Consider the following 6,861-nt stretch of genomic DNA (forward strand, 5'->3'; position numbering starts at 1 on the left):
CTTATAATATATTAATAACCATAAGTGTCTTATTTCTCTCATTATAGTCTATCCAAGTGCATGATGCCATGCAACCCGAATGGACCATGCCGGGTCGGGTCAAATCTTACCAATTATAGTTATGGACTTAGACATTAATCCAACAGTCTCCCACTTGGATAAGTCTAAAACTATTATTGCGTATGACTTCAGGAACCAACTGGCAGTCGTAGCTCTCAAAAGCTTCTGTCGAACTCTGACCTTGTCGATGAACTTTGACCTTTGTCAATGACTTGTCCATTAGATAAGAGATCATATATTCCTCCATTCTAGATATCATATGGACTGAGACATGGATTATAATCATTCTCTCTGTCCATTTGTTGTTTCCCGATTTCCGATTTATGACGACTGACTCATTGAACAAATCAAATCAGTCCTGGCCCGGCCGAGCACTTCCATTTGTCATCATCAAATCATCGAGGGGCCCACAGATATTGCTTTTATCCCGAAGGTAAAAGGAATGGATAAACTTCGACTCATATGGCTTGTTCTACTACTTGTTGAATCATACACAAAGACACGTTTTATAGCACCGAGTTACCAAATGCGGTTTCGTGCAATCAATGTACTATCAACTCATAGTAACAACTCATATCTCTAGGTTTGAAGAATATAAGATATTATCGTCTCATGATCACTCGTGATAAAATCCATGAAGTGATTCCAATGAGCGCGGGTTGAATCCAATACTCAGAACTTGTGAGCACTCATGAGTGTTGTAGCCCTTTGTCCAACATCTTAGACCTCTACAAGCCAACCCATGACAGTCTTGATTCATATCTACTTCCAACATATGACCGACTGTGGATGGTTTGAATAACTTAGTCATTCCGGAAGAATAACCTAGTTTATTCTGGAAGTCAAAACATGCAAAATGAAACACAATAATAATTGAATCCAATATGGTATCAAAACCTATGAACATAAATAATACAACTTTTATTTATCACCATATGATTACACATTATTCATTGAATACTGTTTCAACTATCAACTTTATTCTTGAATTTAAAACAATAGTTGTCCCATGCTCCAAGCATGTACACTATGTTTTCTAAACACTAGTCATGCCATACACCAAGTATGCATACTATGTTTGTCTATGATCTTTACTTTGTGAACTAGATCAATTGAACATAACTTCAATGATTCTCTTTTCACACTCCCAAATCCTTACTGCAAATGCAAGAATTCCAAATTCATGCCATTAACTGAAATCTGTTAGATTCTAAACTTTTATGCATTGATCCTCTTGTAACGATTATGCACAAATTCACAAAGACTTGGCAACAATCATTACAGAGTATTCCAAAGGAGATCAACTCCTTGGAAACATCCTTCTTGTATTAAGTTTCCTTAATCTTACACAGATTGAAATTTTTGACTTTGAAACATCTCCAGATTCATTTTGACTATCACTTCTGAATAAGAGTTGCCTCCTTACAGATTATGTCAATATGGTCCTTCCAGAATTATCACTATACTTCCAACTGTCCTTGAGCAACCAATCTTTGGTAAACCTTAGATTGTCCTCGACAATTGTTTAATCCTTTTAGTCATATCCAGTTCTAAACCTTTTCCCTTCTTAATGCCCCAAGCATTTGGAAACTTTTAGAACGGATATCTATAGCACATGTAATCGATCCTATATCCGAAACATATGGGACACGATTCATGATGTCTCACATAAAGACTAAACCAGTCTTTTGCTATAACATTTCCATTTCTATTTGCCAAGTTCTCATAATTCAGATTATGAAAAGGGATGCCGTAATCATAATCGAATTTAAGAACGCAAATAATGGACTCATATACAGAATTTCCTTATGTTGAGCCATTCCAACATGAAATTCATATATATCCTTGACTAAATGATTAAAACCTCACGATCTAAGCTTATAGATTTGAGATGAAGTATAATTTCCTCTCCCTTAATTATAGCAAAACAACTTTTCCCAATTGAAACCTTTTGTTTTCTATAATTAACATTGATAATTTGCAATACTTATCACAATTATCATGCTCCCACTAACATGATGATTATTAGCATAACACTTATGCTCCCACTAGCTTTGACATGTACTCAAAAATCAGCTGACTTTCTTACCAAAGTTCAGATTTCTGATACTAGATTGTTTTGATAAAACTTTATCAAAATCATACACATTCCTTTAGATAGCACACTTGCATATCTAAACAATTATGAAGAGGGATGCCGTAATCATAATGGTTAGACCTTTTTGCCACTTCTCACAAGTCCAGGTTAGTGTGCCGGTTAACCACACACGCTCCACTAACGACTTTGAGAATGCAAATATCACAATTGCTATCTAGCTAAAATCTACTTAGTGAAAGTGTTTCCTCACCATCATTGTGAATCGGAGAGAAACCTTATGACATTTAGATTTAATGGTGTATGTGTTCTTATCCATGTGAATTGTCAAAACCATAGTCATAAGACAAGGATAATGACAAATCCAAACTCATATGGACTGAACTCAATCTTAATTTCTAGCCACCTGGCAGCTCAAGGGCCTGCCATTGCTTCCAAGTTTTTGTGCAACAAATTGAGAATTCTAAGAACTCATATGCAAAGCCAACTTTAACTGGAATGGGCACAGAATATGTCAACACGATAGGTTATAAACCTCAAGTCGTGTACTAGTGAAGAACTTTAGGTTTTAGTCTTGATTAGCTCTTGAGACTTTCAAGACCTTTAAGACTCCCACTGTCCTCTTGACCTATAAGACTCCCTTGTCAAACATCCAAAAGATAGTGTGGATTCTAACCAAGACAAACACTTCACACAATTGGCCTTAGTTAGTCTTTGTTTTATCCAAAACATCACAACTTACCAATTTCAAATGTACAAGAGTAGAAAACTTTTACTCTTACATTTGACACGTGTTTTAAACCTTCTTAAAGACATGTAACTCAAATTACAATCTTGGAGTATGACTCTAAGACTTGTGTTGGAACGAAGTATGACTCATCTTCTTGATTTAACCATTTCAACAATTCAAGATCCCTTCTTCTTAGTCATAAGAATGCACTAAGACTTCATTGGAGAACTAATTTTGATATGGTTTCTTAATCATTAAGATGATCACAAAGTTGATACTAAAGTACTCTCCCATCTTTTCAGATTTGAGGAACTTTTATCCTTCTGCCTAATTTGATTCTTCTTATTCGCTCTGCCATACATTGGAACCTTTTCCAATGTCTTAGAGTTACACTTAAGCTTGTAAGTATAATCATATTTACTGAGCTTTAGTAAACTATGACGAATAACCTTATATCTTTTGTGGTGGACTTAATCAGTGCACATGACTATGTACTCGATCCCTTAGTCCATTACTTGACTCACACATCCATGTGAACAAGTAATTAATCTTAATTTTTCCAATACTTGAAAGTTCTCATTCATCATGCTATACAACTTGCATGATTCCAAGTCCCGGTCCAATTGAGACTTTGGATGATGATAATCTTTCCTTATTTGGTAAATTTAGACATTACCACAAATGAAGAATCAATTTCAGATTTCCACTCTTGCTATTAATGGAATCATATAAGCAACAATTTTTCCTCAAATGCCATTGTAAGGATATTTTTAAAATAAATAAAATCAAAAATTTTCTTTTATTTTAAAACTATGCGGAAAAACTTATCCTTACAATCCATATGAAAACTTGTTGTTATCTATTCCTAAGCAATACCTCATAACTCCTAAGAAGTAGCTCAAGAATCTGATCTTCAAACTACGCGATAGAAATCCATCTATGCGATCAGATTCAGCATATTCTTTCTTGAAGTTCCTTCACGTTTCTTTGATTCTTAAACATCACCATGTGACCCAGTCTCATCATGTATCAAGAATCTCAGAATAGAAACTTAACAGAGTTAGATAGTGGACTTTTCCTGAAGTAGAGTCAAACTTATTGACTTTAACATCCTTAGGTAAACTTGGTAGCTTCGCAACCAATGCCCCTTCCTTTGGCAATATAAACATATGGACCCTTTGATAATGGTACACGAGACTATCACAGACTTAGCTTTTTCTCTTTACCATTTGGTCAACCGAGTTGACTATGGCCGATCCCTTTCCACTGGGAAGAGAATGCTTTTTAGGATTTCCTGTGTCACTATTGTCAATGTCTATCAAGTTTTAAGGAAGTTGATCTTAACAAATAGATAAGATCATTAAGGGTCTTGTCATAGTCTATTTCATAGGTGTCCCAAAGGAACTCACTATGTGACTTAGAAAGTGATTGAACCACCAACTTTCTCAAGACTTTGACACCCAACTCTCCCGACTTGTCAATATGTGACTACATCTCCAAGATGTGATCACACCTAGACCTTGCCTTGCCAATAGAGCTTGAGTGACCTTAAACTTTTCAAGAACTTATGGGTTAGGGAGAATAATCGGAGGAGGTGAAAGAAGTATGATTTCCATTGGAACATCATCTTCATTTAGGAAAGCTTGTTTCAAGAGATTTAGGAAGATCATAAATGTCTAAACCAGACATGTTTTGGGAGATATTCAAGATAGTTGATCTTAAAGTCCTTAATATGACACCCAATATGAAATATTAAGGCTAGGACCCAACAAAATATTTTTATAACTTAGAAGAGGTATGCCGTAATCCAAGCTATAAAATATTTGAAGGTAGGTGAATGACGATTCACCAATTTCCACCAAGATAAACGAAATGTATTATTAGGTTTTAATTGGATTTGAAACTCCTAGATCTTTTAGATTCATTGAACTGTTCAATGGCATGTTTCAATCTCGAGTGTGCCCTTCAGGTTTTGTGACTGGGATGCCGAGGATCACAAAACAAGGTGTGAAGTAACCATGCAAATTACTTGGTACCCTTATTTGTTTACCCCTCAATCGATGTGCCGGTTAACCACACACGCTCCATCGATACTATGATAAACATTAAGTTACCCTTTGCCTGCCTTGTTAAATACGAGTTAGTGTGCCGGTTAACCACACACGCTCCACTAACCGACTTAAACAAAGTGCAAAGTGTAATTTCATGGATTAGCACCTTATTCACATTTTCCTAAGTAACTAAGATTGGGTGTTTTTTAAGAGTTTAGTTACTTAGTATTTATCATTAATACTTTTAATGAAGGGAGAATTATAGTCCTGTCAAACTCGTTCGGCTAACGACCCTCCACCAGTCAAGCAAGCGGTGGGTGAGAGTGGACACCCATTAAGTTGCCATTTTATAGGCAACAACCTTATACCCACCTTATAGACCGGCTTCGTGAATGAGGCGTACTAGCGGTAAGACTGACTTTACTCTTATACATATATATATTATTAACTTATAATATTATAAAGTATAAGGGTTGAATTTTAACTTTTAAAATTCTAAGGGATAACTTGGAATTAAAGTATTCATAAGAGAAAACTTTACAAATTCCAAAACTTGAGGGCAAGTTTTGAAACTATTCAAAACTAATTATTTCCATAACTTATGTGTTTAAAGTAGTTTTAATCCAAAAAACTCTTCAAGTTCCATAACTTATGGAAGACTTTAAACTAATAAAATAATTAACTTTTCTTTATTTTTATAACTTATGGAATTAATTGAGGTTACACTTTTACTCTTTAATGAAGTGACTCTTGAACTTCCATAACTTGAGGACAAGGTATGGAGTCATAAAAAAATAGAGAAATTAAATTGCCTCCTACTTTTTATTCCTACCCACTAAAATTATGACAAATCACCATTCAATTTAATTGTATTTGATATATTCCTAATATAGTCTTGATGATTTAGTTTAAAAAATATGGAAAGATGACACTTGTCATAATTTTATTGGGTAGGCATATTTGTAGGCATAAAAAGTAGGAATCAATTTAATTTCTCAAAAAAATATTCAATGACACAAGAGTCTTCATTTTGTAACCATTACCAACTTTTATGAGTTTTATGAGTCTTTAATGTGACTCTTCATGTAACTTGAGGACAAGTTACACAAACACAATTTATACTCAACTCTTAGATTAAAATGGATTGAAAGCAACTATTTCAATTAACTTTTCTATTAATCTAAGCAACTCATAAGAACAAGATAATTCAAATCAAACTTTTTCATTTAATTAGTCTAAACCTTAAACTAATACAAAACATGAATCTATTGACAATTATCTTTGAAAATGGATTAGCATGAACATTACCACATTAAAAAACAAGTTTATAAGTTCAAAAACAACTTAGGGTAATGTTCCTAGTCCATTTCTAGCCAAAAACCTCGAAAATCTGCTGTCTGGGGGTCCAACTCGTCGAGTGCATGAACCGACTCGGCGAGTTGGATCGTTTTGATCATTTTTTAGGCATGGACTCACCGAGTCTGATGATCAAACAACAACAATTTCGATTTTTTAAGCAGTTTTGCAAGTATAATAAGAAAACAAGCCTAGGCTCTGATACCACTGTTGGGATATGAGCATTCTAACACTCCTAAGTGTACATGCAACCCTAAATACCTTGGATCTATGTTTTCTCTATTATACATGCAAATATGAACATCCAAGGTATTATCCTAATCTAGCATACAAAACTATCAATATAACAAGATAGAATACATACCTCTTTGATGTAGAATGTCTTCATGAAGCTTGAGTGCCTAGTGCCCAAAGTGTGACACCTCAAATGGTTAAAACAACACCAAATACACTTGGAATAACTTGAGAGAATTCTACACTTCATGAAAAATCGGCTAGCCCTTTCTTAGTCTCTCTAGTGCCAATTTTGATCAAGAATAAGATGCTTATATAGTTATACAATTAGGGTA

This window comes from Lactuca saligna, chromosome 4 (genome assembly GCF_052625555.1).
Source record: "Lactuca saligna cultivar CGN05327 chromosome 4, ASM5262555v1, whole genome shotgun sequence".
Lineage (NCBI taxonomy): Eukaryota > Viridiplantae > Streptophyta > Magnoliopsida > Asterales > Asteraceae > Lactuca > Lactuca saligna.